Below are 18,394 nucleotides of genomic sequence, written 5' to 3'. Positions count from 1 at the left end.
GTGCCATTAGATTCTTGCGAAATTGTATGTTCACAAAGTAGTAGCCACACGTTGGCATTGAAAGTGTTAAGTTCTCAAAGGCATCCATTTTGTATATTACCCTCTTTTAGTTTGAATCTGCAGCAGTGTTGTAATGGATCTCAGCTGTACTACTGAGCTGTGTTGCCGTTGGAGGACTGTATGCCCTGAAACCAATTTGATGTTTATTCTACAAAATAAATCCCCCTTTCAAACAACTCGTGTGGTTCTTTAGGCTGAGCAGTACGGCAAGGGTCCCTCTCCTCCAGTTAGAGACAGCATACATGTGGTTACATGATACATGGATGAAGGCTTATTGTGACCTGTTCGACTCCTCGAGACCATCACTTTCAATTCAAACACAAAATGTCTCGTTTTCAATCGCTCGACAACACCCACAGTACAGAAATGTGCATTAATGATCAACAAAATGAGAATACGTTAAAAAAAAAAAAAAAAAAGATGTAAAGCTGGTAGATTCGTATCTCAGAGGAACGGGAAATTAAAACAAGGTAAAGGCAATCATCTAAATAAAGCTGAATCAATAACGGATAACGACATAGAACGTCTGTACAGAACTGAAACACTATGTTTTAAAAAAACAACTGTACCGCTGAACCTCGTCTTCTTTAATATTAGCAACTTTGTAACTTTGATACACGTGCCGCTGACTCGTTACTTTGTCTTCTCAAGATGAAACACTTCACAATACATGTACATAAAACACTTTGGTACTTTCTAGAACATTATACGCTCCGAAAGAAAAAACAAAATCTCATTCCCAGTCTGACAGAGCCACCTGCTGGAGATATATAGATAATCGCTAATTGCTTTCAATACCTGTGTTTTTAACTTTGACTATAACATCAGGGGAGAGCGCGAACGCGATTGCAGCCCTGCTTGTAAATCTGCTTGTATGTGGTTTTATGTTGTCTAATTAAAGTGTTTGTCTGCCAAGATATGATTTAAGGGGCTTAGTGGTCAGGTGGTTAAAGAAAAGCTCTTGTTACCGGGAGGTTCCTGGTTCAATCCCAGCTCAGCCACTGGCTCATTGTGTGTGACCCTGTCCCTGAGCAAGTCCCTTAACCTCCTTGTGCTCCTTCCTTCAAATGAGATGTAAAACCCAGGTCCTATTGTAAGTGACTCTCAGCAGCAGCAGCAGCAGCAGCAGCAGCAGTTGTGATGCACAGTTTATCTGAATAAAAAACATCAACTAAATAAATAAAACTGATAAGCTCGAAAATGATTTCCAATTATTTAAAATAAAAATAAAAACTTTGATACAGACACTGCTGAGTCTTTACTTTTAGTCTTGTCAATAAAAAATAACGAAACATGGAAATAGATGTGCAGGAACCACGTAGCTATTTATTTGACAGTCAGAAAGCTAAAAACATTGAGCTCCTTTTAAAGAAAACCTGACTCCCTGTGTGACGAAGCCGCCTGCCGGAGAGTTGTTGAACAACTAGTGAGTGAGTTCCTTCCTCCGACGGGTTCGTGTTTGTTTCTGTCTTTGACCATAGTTTCAGGGGAGAGCGCGAACGCAGTCCCCCACTACCAGAAATTATGCAGTCGAGATTCCCGCATTTGGGGAATTCGCAGGGGTCAGCACAGCCGGAGTGCAATGGCCGAGCCTCGCCCTGGGTGAACCACCTTCATGATCATGGTATCTCCCCTGCCAGGTAAGTATGAGTTGTACACATTGCGAGTCGTCACCCGTCCACAAGAGACATTTTTCAAAGAAACGGTGCCTACATCTGCAATTTAAAGAAACACTCTTTTCCTAATATAACATTTTCATTGTTATCATATCGCACTTTCCAGTCTGTTGGGTGTAATGGGTTCCTTCAGTTTTCAGTATAAGTATTTATAAATTGCATTCCCGTAATGCCTCTCGGTATATATTTGCATGCGCCTTTATCATTGGAGGACAAGATGCCAGGATTTACACAGGACGACGTCATTCGTGCAGCAGCATGTGAGATGTTCCGCAAAAGAAGCGACGGGTCTGTATACACGTCTGCGTAAACGAAATAAAAAAAAATGTAACAAATGTACGACTTTCAAAAAGAAAGCAAGCAAAACATTGGTCAAACATTTGTTAAGGTCACACATAATATAAATAAACTCGAACGAATGAACGGGTCACTAAATCCGTTCTTGGTTGATATGCTCGTTTTGTTCTCTTGTTTGGCACAATAATCTAAACACGCAGTTTGTGGCTTTAAAACATGTCTCGTTCTGTTACTATAATAAAAAGTACTTCATCAACTTTTATTTCTTTTTTTAATTAATTAAACTAACCATAACTAGCAAAACTCGTCAGTACTTTTGTCTTAACCCTGTTCACATTTGTTTGTATCGGACCGCTACTGGTAGTTTCGGCTTAGAATATAATACGATAACCCTTTCTGTCCTAACTCAGTTTTCAAAACCAGTAAAGGCTGATACAATACTTGTTCGTGTGTGGAATGGGACAATAAAAAAACAAAAAAAAGAAAACGATGTTTAGACTTACAGCTTCCAGGTTAGTAACATAAATAACAAGGGAAATAGCGCCCCCTGTCAAGCTGCAGAAAGAAAAGCTTACAGCACCTGGTATTCCCAGGCGGTCTCCCATCCAAGTACTAACCAGGCCCGACCTTGCTTAGCTTCCGAGATCAGACGAGATCGGGCGTTCTCAAGGTGGTATGGCCGTAAGCGAACGACAGTCTTGGTTTATCTCTTTCATAGTATTAAGTTAATATCATTCATGCAATGACAGGTTGGGGGAGGGATTTCCAGATCTCTAATTTGTCACAAACGTTAACATTTAAGCAGCTCTGGGCTCCACGTGTGCGGGCCCGTGTGTCCGTGTGTCTGTGTGTGTATATAGCAGCATTAAAAGTGCCATTAGATTCTTGCGAAATTGTATGTTCACAAAGTAGTAGCCACACGTTGGCATTGAAAGTGTTAAGTTCTCAAAGGCATCCATTTTGTATATTACCCTCTTTTAGTTTGAATCTGCAGCAGTGTTGTAATGGATCTCAGCTGTACTACTGAGCTGTGTTGCCGTTGGAGGACTGTATGCCCTGAAACCAATTTGATGTTTATTCTACAAAATAAATCCCCCTTTCAAACAACTCGTGTGGTTCTTTAGGCTGAGCAGTACGGCAAGGGTCCCTCTCCTCCAGTTAGAGACAGCATACATGTGGTTACATGATACATGGATGAAGGCTTATTGTGACCTGTTCGACTCCTCGAGACCATCACTTTCAATTCAAACACAAAATGTCTCGTTTTCAATCGCTCGACAACACCCACAGTACAGAAATGTGCATTAATGATCAACAAAATGAGAATACGTTAAAAAAAAAAAAAAAAAGATGTAAAGCTGGTAGATTCGTATCTCAGAGGAACGGGAAATTAAAACAAGGTAAAGGCAATCATCTAAATAAAGCTGAATCAATAACGGATAACGACATAGAACGTCTGTACAGAACTGAAACACTATGTTTTAAAAAAACAACTGTACCGCTGAACCTCGTCTTCTTTAATATTAGCAACTTTGTAACTTTGATACACGTGCCGCTGACTCGTTACTTTGTCTTCTCAAGATGAAACACTTCACAATACATGTACATAAAACACTTTGGTACTTTCTAGAACATTATACGCTCCGAAAGAAAAAACAAAATCTCATTCCCAGTCTGACAGAGCCACCTGCTGGAGATATATAGATAATCGCTAATTGCTTTCAATACCTGTGTTTTTAACTTTGACTATAACATCAGGGGAGAGCGCGAACGCGATTGCAGCCCTGCTTGTAAATCTGCTTGTATGTGGTTTTATGTTGTCTAATTAAAGTGTTTGTCTGCCAAGATATGATTTAAGGGGCTTAGTGGTCAGGTGGTTAAAGAAAAGCTCTTGTTACCGGGAGGTTCCTGGTTCAATCCCAGCTCAGCCACTGGCTCATTGTGTGTGACCCTGTCCCTGAGCAAGTCCCTTAACCTCCTTGTGCTCCTTCCTTCAAATGAGATGTAAAACCCAGGTCCTATTGTAAGTGACTCTGCAGCAGCAGCAGCAGCAGCAGCAGTTGTGATGCACAGTTTATCTGAATAAAAAACATCAACTAAATAAATAAAACTGATAAGCTCGAAAATGATTTCCAATTATTTAAAATAAAAATAAAAACTTTGATACAGACACTGCTGAGTCTTTACTTTTAGTCTTGTCAATAAAAAATAACGAAACATGGAAATAGATGTGCAGGAACCACGTAGCTATTTATTTGACAGTCAGAAAGCTAAAAACATTGAGCTCCTTTTAAAGAAAACCTGACTCCCTGTGTGACGAAGCCGCCTGCCGGAGAGTTGTTGAACAACTAGTGAGTGAGTTCCTTCCTCCGACGGGTTCGTGTTTGTTTCTGTCTTTGACCATAGTTTCAGGGGAGAGCGCGAACGCAGTCCCCCACTACCAGAAATTATGCAGTCGAGATTCCCGCATTTGGGGAATTCGCAGGGGTCAGCACAGCCGGAGTGCAATGGCCGAGCCTCGCCCTGGGTGAACCACCTTCATGATCATGGTATCTCCCCTGCCAGGTAAGTATGAGTTGTACACATTGCGAGTCGTCACCCGTCCACAAGAGACATTTTTCAAAGAAACGGTGCCTACATCTGCAATTTAAAGAAACACTCTTTTCCTAATATAACATTTTCATTGTTATCATATCGCACTTTCCAGTCTGTTGGGTGTAATGGGTTCCTTCAGTTTTCAGTATAAGTATTTATAAATTGCATTCCCGTAATGCCTCTCGGTATATATTTGCATGCGCCTTTATCATTGGAGGACAAGATGCCAGGATTTACACAGGACGACGTCATTCGTGCAGCAGCATGTGAGATGTTCCGCAAAAGAAGCGACGGGTCTGTATACACGTCTGCGTAAACGAAATAAAAAAAAATGTAACAAATGTACGACTTTCAAAAAGAAAGCAAGCAAAACATTGGTCAAACATTTGTTAAGGTCACACATAATATAAATAAACTCGAACGAATGAACGGGTCACTAAATCCGTTCTTGGTTGATATGCTCGTTTTGTTCTCTTGTTTGGCACAATAATCTAAACACGCAGTTTGTGGCTTTAAAACATGTCTCGTTCTGTTACTATAATAAAAAGTACTTCATCAACTTTTATTTCTTTTTTTAATTAATTAAACTAACCATAACTAGCAAAACTCGTCAGTACTTTTGTCTTAACCCTGTTCACATTTGTTTGTATCGGACCGCTACTGGTAGTTTCGGCTTAGAATATAATACGATAACCCTTTCTGTCCTAACTCAGTTTTCAAAACCAGTAAAGGCTGATACAATACTTGTTCGTGTGTGGAATGGGACAATAAAAAAACAAAAAAAAGAAAACGATGTTTAGACTTACAGCTTCCAGGTTAGTAACATAAATAACAAGGGAAATAGCGCCCCCTGTCAAGCTGCAGAAAGAAAAGCTTACAGCACCTGGTATTCCCAGGCGGTCTCCCATCCAAGTACTAACCAGGCCCGACCTTGCTTAGCTTCCGAGATCAGACGAGATCGGGCGTTCTCAAGGTGGTATGGCCGTAAGCGAACGACAGTCTTGGTTTATCTCTTTCATAGTATTAAGTTAATATCATTCATGCAATGACAGGTTGGGGGAGGGATTTCCAGATCTCTAATTTGTCACAAACGTTAACATTTAAGCAGCTCTGGGCTCCACGTGTGCGGGCCCGTGTGTCCGTGTGTCTGTGTGTGTATATAGCAGCATTAAAAGTGCCATTAGATTCTTGCGAAATTGTATGTTCACAAAGTAGTAGCCACACGTTGGCATTGAAAGTGTTAAGTTCTCAAAGGCATCCATTTTGTATATTACCCTCTTTTAGTTTGAATCTGCAGCAGTGTTGTAATGGATCTCAGCTGTACTACTGAGCTGTGTTGCCGTTGGAGGACTGTATGCCCTGAAACCAATTTGATGTTTATTCTACAAAATAAATCCCCCTTTCAAACAACTCGTGTGGTTCTTTAGGCTGAGCAGTACGGCAAGGGTCCCTCTCCTCCAGTTAGAGACAGCATACATGTGGTTACATGATACATGGATGAAGGCTTATTGTGACCTGTTCGACTCCTCGAGACCATCACTTTCAATTCAAACACAAAATGTCTCGTTTTCAATCGCTCGACAACACCCACAGTACAGAAATGTGCATTAATGATCAACAAAATGAGAATACGTTAAAAAAAAAAAAAAAAAAGATGTAAAGCTGGTAGATTCGTATCTCAGAGGAACGGGAAATTAAAACAAGGTAAAGGCAATCATCTAAATAAAGCTGAATCAATAACGGATAACGACATAGAACGTCTGTACAGAACTGAAACACTATGTTTTAAAAAAACAACTGTACCGCTGAACCTCGTCTTCTTTAATATTAGCAACTTTGTAACTTTGATACACGTGCCGCTGACTCGTTACTTTGTCTTCTCAAGATGAAACACTTCACAATACATGTACATAAAACACTTTGGTACTTTCTAGAACATTATACGCTCCGAAAGAAAAAACAAAATCTCATTCCCAGTCTGACAGAGCCACCTGCTGGAGATATATAGATAATCGCTAATTGCTTTCAATACCTGTGTTTTTAACTTTGACTATAACATCAGGGGAGAGCGCGAACGCGATTGCAGCCCTGCTTGTAAATCTGCTTGTATGTGGTTTTATGTTGTCTAATTAAAGTGTTTGTCTGCCAAGATATGATTTAAGGGGCTTAGTGGTCAGGTGGTTAAAGAAAAGCTCTTGTTACCGGGAGGTTCCTGGTTCAATCCCAGCTCAGCCACTGGCTCATTGTGTGTGACCCTGTCCCTGAGCAAGTCCCTTAACCTCCTTGTGCTCCTTCCTTCAAATGAGATGTAAAACCCAGGTCCTATTGTAAGTGACTCTGCAGCAGCAGCAGCAGCAGCAGCAGTTGTGATGCACAGTTTATCTGAATAAAAAACATCAACTAAATAAATAAAACTGATAAGCTCGAAAATGATTTCCAATTATTTAAAATAAAAATAAAAACTTTGATACAGACACTGCTGAGTCTTTACTTTTAGTCTTGTCAATAAAAAATAACGAAACATGGAAATAGATGTGCAGGAACCACGTAGCTATTTATTTGACAGTCAGAAAGCTAAAAACATTGAGCTCCTTTTAAAGAAAACCTGACTCCCTGTGTGACGAAGCCGCCTGCCGGAGAGTTGTTGAACAACTAGTGAGTGAGTTCCTTCCTCCGACGGGTTCGTGTTTGTTTCTGTCTTTGACCATAGTTTCAGGGGAGAGCGCGAACGCAGTCCCCCACTACCAGAAATTATGCAGTCGAGATTCCCGCATTTGGGGAATTCGCAGGGGTCAGCACAGCCGGAGTGCAATGGCCGAGCCTCGCCCTGGGTGAACCACCTTCATGATCATGGTATCTCCCCTGCCAGGTAAGTATGAGTTGTACACATTGCGAGTCGTCACCCGTCCACAAGAGACATTTTTCAAAGAAACGGTGCCTACATCTGCAATTTAAAGAAACACTCTTTTCCTAATATAACATTTTCATTGTTATCATATCGCACTTTCCAGTCTGTTGGGTGTAATGGGTTCCTTCAGTTTTCAGTATAAGTATTTATAAATTGCATTCCCGTAATGCCTCTCGGTATATATTTGCATGCGCCTTTATCATTGGAGGACAAGATGCCAGGATTTACACAGGACGACGTCATTCGTGCAGCAGCATGTGAGATGTTCCGCAAAAGAAGCGACGGGTCTGTATACACGTCTGCGTAAACGAAATAAAAAAAAATGTAACAAATGTACGACTTTCAAAAAGAAAGCAAGCAAAACATTGGTCAAACATTTGTTAAGGTCACACATAATATAAATAAACTCGAACGAATGAACGGGTCACTAAATCCGTTCTTGGTTGATATGCTCGTTTTGTTCTCTTGTTTGGCACAATAATCTAAACACGCAGTTTGTGGCTTTAAAACATGTCTCGTTCTGTTACTATAATAAAAAGTACTTCATCAACTTTTATTTCTTTTTTTAATTAATTAAACTAACCATAACTAGCAAAACTCGTCAGTACTTTTGTCTTAACCCTGTTCACATTTGTTTGTATCGGACCGCTACTGGTAGTTTCGGCTTAGAATATAATACGATAACCCTTTCTGTCCTAACTCAGTTTTCAAAACCAGTAAAGGCTGATACAATACTTGTTCGTGTGTGGAATGGGACAATAAAAAAACAAAAAAAAGAAAACGATGTTTAGACTTACAGCTTCCAGGTTAGTAACATAAATAACAAGGGAAATAGCGCCCCCTGTCAAGCTGCAGAAAGAAAAGCTTACAGCACCTGGTATTCCCAGGCGGTTTCCCATCCAAGTACTAACCAGGCCCGACCTTGCTTAGCTTCCGAGATCAGACGAGATCGGGCGTTCTCAAGGTGGTATGGCCGTAAGCGAACGACAGTCTTGGTTTATCTCTTTCATAGTATTAAGTTAATATCATTCATGCAATGACAGGTTGGGGGAGGGATTTCCAGATCTCTAATTTGTCACAAACGTTAACATTTAAGCAGCTCTGGGCTCCACGTGTGCGGGCCCGTGTGTCCGTGTGTCTGTGTGTGTATATAGCAGCATTAAAAGTGCCATTAGATTCTTGCGAAATTGTATGTTCACAAAGTAGTAGCCACACGTTGGCATTGAAAGTGTTAAGTTCTCAAAGGCATCCATTTTGTATATTACCCTCTTTTAGTTTGAATCTGCAGCAGTGTTGTAATGGATCTCAGCTGTACTACTGAGCTGTGTTGCCGTTGGAGGACTGTATGCCCTGAAACCAATTTGATGTTTATTCTACAAAATAAATCCCCCTTTCAAACAACTCGTGTGGTTCTTTAGGCTGAGCAGTACGGCAAGGGTCCCTCTCCTCCAGTTAGAGACAGCATACATGTGGTTACATGATACATGGATGAAGGCTTATTGTGACCTGTTCGACTCCTCGAGACCATCACTTTCAATTCAAACACAAAATGTCTCGTTTTCAATCGCTCGACAACACCCACAGTACAGAAATGTGCATTAATGATCAACAAAATGAGAATACGTTAAAAAAAAAAAAAAAAAGATGTAAAGCTGGTAGATTCGTATCTCAGAGGAACGGGAAATTAAAACAAGGTAAAGGCAATCATCTAAATAAAGCTGAATCAATAACGGATAACGACATAGAACGTCTGTACAGAACTGAAACACTATGTTTTAAAAAAACAACTGTACCGCTGAACCTCGTCTTCTTTAATATTAGCAACTTTGTAACTTTGATACACGTGCCGCTGACTCGTTACTTTGTCTTCTCAAGATGAAACACTTCACAATACATGTACATAAAACACTTTGGTACTTTCTAGAACATTATACGCTCCGAAAGAAAAAACAAAATCTCATTCCCAGTCTGACAGAGCCACCTGCTGGAGATATATAGATAATCGCTAATTGCTTTCAATACCTGTGTTTTTAACTTTGACTATAACATCAGGGGAGAGCGCGAACGCGATTGCAGCCCTGCTTGTAAATCTGCTTGTATGTGGTTTTATGTTGTCTAATTAAAGTGTTTGTCTGCCAAGATATGATTTAAGGGGCTTAGTGGTCAGGTGGTTAAAGAAAAGCTCTTGTTACCGGGAGGTTCCTGGTTCAATCCCAGCTCAGCCACTGGCTCATTGTGTGTGACCCTGTCCCTGAGCAAGTCCCTTAACCTCCTTGTGCTCCTTCCTTCAAATGAGATGTAAAACCCAGGTCCTATTGTAAGTGACTCTGCAGCAGCAGCAGCAGCAGCAGTTGTGATGCACAGTTTATCTGAATAAAAAACATCAACTAAATAAATAAAACTGATAAGCTCGAAAATGATTTCCAATTATTTAAAATAAAAATAAAAACTTTGATACAGACACTGCTGAGTCTTTACTTTTAGTCTTGTCAATAAAAAATAACGAAACATGGAAATAGATGTGCAGGAACCACGTAGCTATTTATTTGACAGTCAGAAAGCTAAAAACATTGAGCTCCTTTTAAAGAAAACCTGACTCCCTGTGTGACGAAGCCGCCTGCCGGAGAGTTGTTGAACAACTAGTGAGTGAGTTCCTTCCTCCGACGGGTTCGTGTTTGTTTCTGTCTTTGACCATAGTTTCAGGGGAGAGCGCGAACGCAGTCCCCCACTACCAGAAATTATGCAGTCGAGATTCCCGCATTTGGGGAATTCGCAGGGGTCAGCACAGCCGGAGTGCAATGGCCGAGCCTCGCCCTGGGTGAACCACCTTCATGATCATGGTATCTCCCCTGCCAGGTAAGTATGAGTTGTACACATTGCGAGTCGTCACCCGTCCACAAGAGACATTTTTCAAAGAAACGGTGCCTACATCTGCAATTTAAAGAAACACTCTTTTCCTAATATAACATTTTCATTGTTATCATATCGCACTTTCCAGTCTGTTGGGTGTAATGGGTTCCTTCAGTTTTCAGTATAAGTATTTATAAATTGCATTCCCGTAATGCCTCTCGGTATATATTTGCATGCGCCTTTATCATTGGAGGACAAGATGCCAGGATTTACACAGGACGACGTCATTCGTGCAGCAGCATGTGAGATGTTCCGCAAAAGAAGCGACGGGTCTGTATACACGTCTGCGTAAACGAAATAAAAAAAAATGTAACAAATGTACGACTTTCAAAAAGAAAGCAAGCAAAACATTGGTCAAACATTTGTTAAGGTCACACATAATATAAATAAACTCGAACGAATGAACGGGTCACTAAATCCGTTCTTGGTTGATATGCTCGTTTTGTTCTCTTGTTTGGCACAATAATCTAAACACGCAGTTTGTGGCTTTAAAACATGTCTCGTTCTGTTACTATAATAAAAAGTACTTCATCAACTTTTATTTCTTTTTTTAATTAATTAAACTAACCATAACTAGCAAAACTCGTCAGTACTTTTGTCTTAACCCTGTTCACATTTGTTTGTATCGGACCGCTACTGGTAGTTTCGGCTTAGAATATAATACGATAACCCTTTCTGTCCTAACTCAGTTTTCAAAACCAGTAAAGGCTGATACAATACTTGTTCGTGTGTGGAATGGGACAATAAAAAAACAAAAAAAAGAAAACGATGTTTAGACTTACAGCTTCCAGGTTAGTAACATAAATAACAAGGGAAATAGCGCCCCCTGTCAAGCTGCAGAAAGAAAAGCTTACAGCACCTGGTATTCCCAGGCGGTCTCCCATCCAAGTACTAACCAGGCCCGACCTTGCTTAGCTTCCGAGATCAGACGAGATCGGGCGTTCTCAAGGTGGTATGGCCGTAAGCGAACGACAGTCTTGGTTTATCTCTTTCATAGTATTAAGTTAATATCATTCATGCAATGACAGGTTGGGGGAGGGATTTCCAGATCTCTAATTTGTCACAAACGTTAACATTTAAGCAGCTCTGGGCTCCACGTGTGCGGGCCCGTGTGTCCGTGTGTCTGTGTGTGTATATAGCAGCATTAAAAGTGCCATTAGATTCTTGCGAAATTGTATGTTCACAAAGTAGTAGCCACACGTTGGCATTGAAAGTGTTAAGTTCTCAAAGGCATCCATTTTGTATATTACCCTCTTTTAGTTTGAATCTGCAGCAGTGTTGTAATGGATCTCAGCTGTACTACTGAGCTGTGTTGCCGTTGGAGGACTGTATGCCCTGAAACCAATTTGATGTTTATTCTACAAAATAAATCCCCCTTTCAAACAACTCGTGTGGTTCTTTAGGCTGAGCAGTACGGCAAGGGTCCCTCTCCTCCAGTTAGAGACAGCATACATGTGGTTACATGATACATGGATGAAGGCTTATTGTGACCTGTTCGACTCCTCGAGACCATCACTTTCAATTCAAACACAAAATGTCTCGTTTTCAATCGCTCGACAACACCCACAGTACAGAAATGTGCATTAATGATCAACAAAATGAGAATACGTTAAAAAAAAAAAAAAAAAAGATGTAAAGCTGGTAGATTCGTATCTCAGAGGAACGGGAAATTAAAACAAGGTAAAGGCAATCATCTAAATAAAGCTGAATCAATAACGGATAACGACATAGAACGTCTGTACAGAACTGAAACACTATGTTTTAAAAAAACAACTGTACCGCTGAACCTCGTCTTCTTTAATATTAGCAACTTTGTAACTTTGATACACGTGCCGCTGACTCGTTACTTTGTCTTCTCAAGATGAAACACTTCACAATACATGTACATAAAACACTTTGGTACTTTCTAGAACATTATACGCTCCGAAAGAAAAAACAAAATCTCATTCCCAGTCTGACAGAGCCACCTGCTGGAGATATATAGATAATCGCTAATTGCTTTCAATACCTGTGTTTTTAACTTTGACTATAACATCAGGGGAGAGCGCGAACGCGATTGCAGCCCTGCTTGTAAATCTGCTTGTATGTGGTTTTATGTTGTCTAATTAAAGTGTTTGTCTGCCAAGATATGATTTAAGGGGCTTAGTGGTCAGGTGGTTAAAGAAAAGCTCTTGTTACCGGGAGGTTCCTGGTTCAATCCCAGCTCAGCCACTGGCTCATTGTGTGTGACCCTGTCCCTGAGCAAGTCCCTTAACCTCCTTGTGCTCCTTCCTTCAAATGAGATGTAAAACCCAGGTCCTATTGTAAGTGACTCTGCAGCAGCAGCAGCAGCAGCAGCAGCAGCAGCAGTTGTGATGCACAGTTTATCTGAATAAAAAACATCAACTAAATAAATAAAACTGATAAGCTCGAAAATGATTTCCAATTATTTAAAATAAAAATAAAAACTTTGATACAGACACTGCTGAGTCTTTACTTTTAGTCTTGTCAATAAAAAATAACGAAACATGGAAATAGATGTGCAGGAACCACGTAGCTATTTATTTGACAGTCAGAAAGCTAAAAACATTGAGCTCCTTTTAAAGAAAACCTGACTCCCTGTGTGACGAAGCCGCCTGCCGGAGAGTTGTTGAACAACTAGTGAGTGAGTTCCTTCCTCCGACGGGTTCGTGTTTGTTTCTGTCTTTGACCATAGTTTCAGGGGAGAGCGCGAACGCAGTCCCCCACTACCAGAAATTATGCAGTCGAGATTCCCGCATTTGGGGAATTCGCAGGGGTCAGCACAGCCGGAGTGCAATGGCCGAGCCTCGCCCTGGGTGAACCACCTTCATGATCATGGTATCTCCCCTGCCAGGTAAGTATGAGTTGTACACATTGCGAGTCGTCACCCGTCCACAAGAGACATTTTTCAAAGAAACGGTGCCTACATCTGCAATTTAAAGAAACACTCTTTTCCTAATATAACATTTTCATTGTTATCATATCGCACTTTCCAGTCTGTTGGGTGTAATGGGTTCCTTCAGTTTTCAGTATAAGTATTTATAAATTGCATTCCCGTAATGCCTCTCGGTATATATTTGCATGCGCCTTTATCATTGGAGGACAAGATGCCAGGATTTACACAGGACGACGTCATTCGTGCAGCAGCATGTGAGATGTTCCGCAAAAGAAGCGACGGGTCTGTATACACGTCTGCGTAAACGAAATAAAAAAAAATGTAACAAATGTACGACTTTCAAAAAGAAAGCAAGCAAAACATTGGTCAAACATTTGTTAAGGTCACACATAATATAAATAAACTCGAACGAATGAACGGGTCACTAAATCCGTTCTTGGTTGATATGCTCGTTTTGTTCTCTTGTTTGGCACAATAATCTAAACACGCAGTTTGTGGCTTTAAAACATGTCTCGTTCTGTTACTATAATAAAAAGTACTTCATCAACTTTTATTTCTTTTTTTAATTAATTAAACTAACCATAACTAGCAAAACTCGTCAGTACTTTTGTCTTAACCCTGTTCACATTTGTTTGTATCGGACCGCTACTGGTAGTTTCGGCTTAGAATATAATACGATAACCCTTTCTGTCCTAACTCAGTTTTCAAAACCAGTAAAGGCTGATACAATACTTGTTCGTGTGTGGAATGGGACAATAAAAAAACAAAAAAAAGAAAACGATGTTTAGACTTACAGCTTCCAGGTTAGTAACATAAATAACAAGGGAAATAGCGCCCCCTGTCAAGCTGCAGAAAGAAAAGCTTACAGCACCTGGTATTCCCAGGCGGTCTCCCATCCAAGTACTAACCAGGCCCGACCTTGCTTAGCTTCCGAGATCAGACGAGATCGGGCGTTCTCAAGGTGGTATGGCCGTAAGCGAACGACAGTCTTGGTTTATCTCTTTCATAGTATTAAGTTAATATCATTCATGCAATGACAGGTTGGGGGAGGGATTTCCAGATCTCTAATTTGTCACAAACGTTAACATTTAAGCAGCTCTGGGCTCCACGTGTGCGGGCCCGTGTGTCCGTGTGTCTGTGTGTGTATATAGCAGCATTAAAAGTGCCATTAGATTCTTGCGAAATTGTATGTTCACAAAGTAGTAGCCACACGTTGGCATTGAAAGTGTTAAGTTCTCAAAGGCATCCATTTTGTATATTACCCTCTTTTAGTTTGAATCTGCAGCAGTGTTGTAATGGATCTCAGCTGTACTACTGAGCTGTGTTGCCGTTGGAGGACTGTATGCCCTGAAACCAATTTGATGTTTATTCTACAAAATAAATCCCCCTTTCAAACAACTCGTGTGGTTCTTTAGGCTGAGCAGTACGGCAAGGGTCCCTCTCCTCCAGTTAGAGACAGCATACATGTGGTTACATGATACATGGATGAAGGCTTATTGTGACCTGTTCGACTCCTCGAGACCATCACTTTCAATTCAAACACAAAATGTCTCGTTTTCAATCGCTCGACAACACCCACAGTACAGAAATGTGCATTAATGATCAACAAAATGAGAATACGTTAAAAAAAAAAAAAAAAAAGATGTAAAGCTGGTAGATTCGTATCTCAGAGGAACGGGAAATTAAAACAAGGTAAAGGCAATCATCTAAATAAAGCTGAATCAATAACGGATAACGACATAGAACGTCTGTACAGAACTGAAACACTATGTTTTAAAAAAACAACTGTACCGCTGAACCTCGTCTTCTTTAATATTAGCAACTTTGTAACTTTGATACACGTGCCGCTGACTCGTTACTTTGTCTTCTCAAGATGAAACACTTCACAATGCATGTACATAAAACACTTTGGTACTTTCTAGAACATTATACGCTCCGAAAGAAAAAACAAAATCTCATTCCCAGTCTGACAGAGCCACCTGCTGGAGATATATAGATAATCGCTAATTGCTTTCAATACCTGTGTTTTTAACTTTGACTATAACATCAGGGGAGAGCGCGAACGCGATTGCAGCCCTGCTTGTAAATCTGCTTGTATGTGGTTTTATGTTGTCTAATTAAAGTGTTTGTCTGCCAAGATATGATTTAAGGGGCTTAGTGGTCAGGTGGTTAAAGAAAAGCTCTTGTTACCGGGAGGTTCCTGGTTCAATCCCAGCTCAGCCACTGGCTCATTGTGTGTGACCCTGTCCCTGAGCAAGTCCCTTAACCTCCTTGTGCTCCTTCCTTCAAATGAGATGTAAAACCCAGGTCCTATTGTAAGTGACTCTGCAGCAGCAGCAGCAGCAGCAGTTGTGATGCACAGTTTATCTGAATAAAAAACATCAACTAAATAAATAAAACTGATAAGCTCGAAAATGATTTCCAATTATTTAAAATAAAAATAAAAACTTTGATACAGACACTGCTGAGTCTTTACTTTTAGTCTTGTCAATAAAAAATAACGAAACATGGAAATAGATGTGCAGGAACCACGTAGCTATTTATTTGACAGTCAGAAAGCTAAAAACATTGAGCTCCTTTTAAAGAAAACCTGACTCCCTGTGTGACAAAGCCGCCTGCCGGAGAGTTGTTGAACAACTAGTGAGTGAGTGAGTTCCTTCCTCCGACGGGTTCGTGTTTGTTTCTGTCTTTGACCATAGTTTCAGGGGAGAGCGCGAACGCAGTCCCCCACTACCAGAAATTATGCAGTCGAGATTCCCGCATTTGGGGAATTCGCAGGGGTCAGCACAGCCGGAGTGCAATGGCCGAGCCTCGCCCTGGGTGAACCACCTTCATGATCATGGTATCTCCCCTGCCAGGTAAGTATGAGTTGTACACATTGCGAGTCGTCACCCGTCCACAAGAGACATTTTTCAAAGAAACGGTGCCTACATCTGCAATTTAAAGAAACACTCTTTTCCTAATATAACATTTTCATTGTTATCATATCGCACTTTCCAGTCTGTTGGGTGTAATGGGTTCCTTCAGTTTTCAGTATAAGTATTTATAAATTGCATTCCCGTAATGCCTCTCGGTATATATTTGCATGCGCCTTTATCATTGGAGGACAAGATGCCAGGATTTACACAGGACGACGTCATTCGTGCAGCAGCATGTGAGATGTTCCGCAAAAGAAGCGACGGGTCTGTATACACGTCTGCGTAAACGAAATAAAAAAAAATGTAACAAATGTACGACTTTCAAAAAGAAAGCAAGCAAAACATTGGTCAAACATTTGTTAAGGTCACACATAATATAAATAAACTCGAACGAATGAACGGGTCACTAAATCCGTTCTTGGTTGATATGCTCGTTTTGTTCTCTTGTTTGGCACAATAATCTAAACACGCAGTTTGTGGCTTTAAAACATGTCTCGTTCTGTTACTATAATAAAAAGTACTTCATCAACTTTTATTTCTTTTTTTAATTAATTAAACTAACCATAACTAGCAAAACTCGTCAGTACTTTTGTCTTAACCCTGTTCACATTTGTTTGTATCGGACCGCTACTGGTAGTTTCGGCTTAGAATATAATACGATAACCCTTTCTGTCCTAACTCAGTTTTCAAAACCAGTAAAGGCTGATACAATACTTGTTCGTGTGTGGAATGGGACAATAAAAAAACAAAAAAAAGAAAACGATGTTTAGACTTACAGCTTCCAGGTTAGTAACATAAATAACAAGGGAAATAGCGCCCCCTGTCAAGCTGCAGAAAGAAAAGCTTACAGCACCTGGTATTCCCAGGCGGTCTCCCATCCAAGTACTAACCAGGCCCGACCTTGCTTAGCTTCCGAGATCAGACGAGATCGGGCGTTCTCAAGGTGGTATGGCCGTAAGCGAACGACAGTCTTGGTTTATCTCTTTCATAGTATTAAGTTAATATCATTCATGCAATGACAGGTTGGGGGAGGGATTTCCAGATCTCTAATTTGTCACAAACGTTAACATTTAAGCAGCTCTGGGCTCCACGTGTGCGGGCCCGTGTGTCCGTGTGTCTGTGTGTGTATATAGCAGCATTAAAAGTGCCATTAGATTCTTGCGAAATTGTATGTTCACAAAGTAGTAGCCACACGTTGGCATTGAAAGTGTTAAGTTCTCAAAGGCATCCATTTTGTATATTACCCTCTTTTAGTTTGAATCTGCAGCAGTGTTGTAATGGATCTCAGCTGTACTACTGAGCTGTGTTGCCGTTGGAGGACTGTATGCCCTGAAACCAATTTGATGTTTATTCTACAAAATAAATCCCCCTTTCAAACAACTCGTGTGGTTCTTTAGGCTGAGCAGTACGGCAAGGGTCCCTCTCCTCCAGTTAGAGACAGCATACATGTGGTTACATGATACATGGATGAAGGCTTATTGTGACCTGTTCGACTCCTCGAGACCATCACTTTCAATTCAAACACAAAATGTCTCGTTTTCAATCGCTCGACAACACCCACAGTACAGAAATGTGCATTAATGATCAACAAAATGAGAATACGTTAAAAAAAAAAAAAAAAAAAGATGTAAAGCTGGTAGATTCGTATCTCAGAGGAACGGGAAATTAAAACAAGGTAAAGGCAATCATCTAAATAAAGCTGAATCAATAACGGATAACGACATAGAACGTCTGTACAGAACTGAAACACTATGTTTTAAAAAAAACAACTGTACCGCTGAACCTCGTCTTCTTTAATATTAGCAACTTTGTAACTTTGATACACGTGCCGCTGACTCGTTACTTTGTCTTCTCAAGATGAAACACTTCACAATACATGTACATAAAACACTTTGGTACTTTCTAGAACATTATACGCTCCGAAAGAAAAAACAAAATCTCATTCCCAGTCTGACAGAGCCACCTGCTGGAGATATATAGATAATCGCTAATTGCTTTCAATACCTGTGTTTTTAACTTTGACTATAACATCAGGGGAGAGCGCGAACGCGATTGCAGCCCTGCTTGTAAATCTGCTTGTATGTGGTTTTATGTTGTCTAATTAAAGTGTTTGTCTGCCAAGATATGATTTAAG

General features: G+C 40.5%; 12 non-coding genes across 12 annotated transcripts; all 12 read right to left on the bottom strand.

The window, feature by feature from the left end:
* Positions 1–1,544: 1,544 nt before the first annotated feature.
* Positions 1,545–1,708, bottom strand: LOC131734760 (U1 spliceosomal RNA). Its single transcript, XR_009327097.1, has one exon. It is a non-coding gene; the product is annotated as a U1 spliceosomal RNA (small nuclear RNA).
* An 893-nt stretch (positions 1,709–2,601) lies between these two features.
* Positions 2,602–2,720, bottom strand: LOC131734743 (5S ribosomal RNA). The gene has a single exon (XR_009327080.1). It is a non-coding gene; the product is annotated as a 5S ribosomal RNA (ribosomal RNA).
* A 1,722-nt stretch (positions 2,721–4,442) lies between these two features.
* LOC131734759 (U1 spliceosomal RNA) lies at positions 4,443–4,606 on the bottom strand. The gene has a single exon (XR_009327096.1). It is a non-coding gene; the product is annotated as a U1 spliceosomal RNA (small nuclear RNA).
* An 893-nt stretch (positions 4,607–5,499) lies between these two features.
* LOC131734742 (5S ribosomal RNA) lies at positions 5,500–5,618 on the bottom strand. Its single transcript, XR_009327079.1, has one exon. It is a non-coding gene; the product is annotated as a 5S ribosomal RNA (ribosomal RNA).
* Positions 5,619–7,341: 1,723 nt separating this feature from the next.
* Positions 7,342–7,505, bottom strand: LOC131734757 (U1 spliceosomal RNA). The gene has a single exon (XR_009327094.1). It is a non-coding gene; the product is annotated as a U1 spliceosomal RNA (small nuclear RNA).
* An 893-nt stretch (positions 7,506–8,398) lies between these two features.
* LOC131734744 (5S ribosomal RNA) lies at positions 8,399–8,517 on the bottom strand. The gene has a single exon (XR_009327081.1). It is a non-coding gene; the product is annotated as a 5S ribosomal RNA (ribosomal RNA).
* Positions 8,518–10,236: 1,719 nt separating this feature from the next.
* LOC131734756 (U1 spliceosomal RNA) lies at positions 10,237–10,400 on the bottom strand. Its single transcript, XR_009327093.1, has one exon. It is a non-coding gene; the product is annotated as a U1 spliceosomal RNA (small nuclear RNA).
* An 893-nt stretch (positions 10,401–11,293) lies between these two features.
* On the bottom strand, positions 11,294–11,412 carry LOC131734741 (5S ribosomal RNA). Its single transcript, XR_009327078.1, has one exon. It is a non-coding gene; the product is annotated as a 5S ribosomal RNA (ribosomal RNA).
* Positions 11,413–13,144: 1,732 nt separating this feature from the next.
* LOC131734755 (U1 spliceosomal RNA) lies at positions 13,145–13,308 on the bottom strand. The gene has a single exon (XR_009327092.1). It is a non-coding gene; the product is annotated as a U1 spliceosomal RNA (small nuclear RNA).
* Positions 13,309–14,201: 893 nt separating this feature from the next.
* Positions 14,202–14,320, bottom strand: LOC131734740 (5S ribosomal RNA). The gene has a single exon (XR_009327077.1). It is a non-coding gene; the product is annotated as a 5S ribosomal RNA (ribosomal RNA).
* Positions 14,321–16,044: 1,724 nt separating this feature from the next.
* Positions 16,045–16,208, bottom strand: LOC131734754 (U1 spliceosomal RNA). Its single transcript, XR_009327091.1, has one exon. It is a non-coding gene; the product is annotated as a U1 spliceosomal RNA (small nuclear RNA).
* Positions 16,209–17,101: 893 nt separating this feature from the next.
* Positions 17,102–17,220, bottom strand: LOC131734739 (5S ribosomal RNA). The gene has a single exon (XR_009327076.1). It is a non-coding gene; the product is annotated as a 5S ribosomal RNA (ribosomal RNA).
* Positions 17,221–18,394: the final 1,174 nt, after the last annotated feature.

The sequence above is a fragment of the Acipenser ruthenus genome, unplaced genomic scaffold (genome assembly GCF_902713425.1).
Source record: "Acipenser ruthenus unplaced genomic scaffold, fAciRut3.2 maternal haplotype, whole genome shotgun sequence".
In the NCBI taxonomy this organism is placed as follows: domain Eukaryota; kingdom Metazoa; phylum Chordata; class Actinopteri; order Acipenseriformes; family Acipenseridae; genus Acipenser; species Acipenser ruthenus.
The sequence above is the reverse complement of the archived record's forward strand: the minus strand, read 5'-3'. Positions and strand labels throughout refer to the sequence as shown.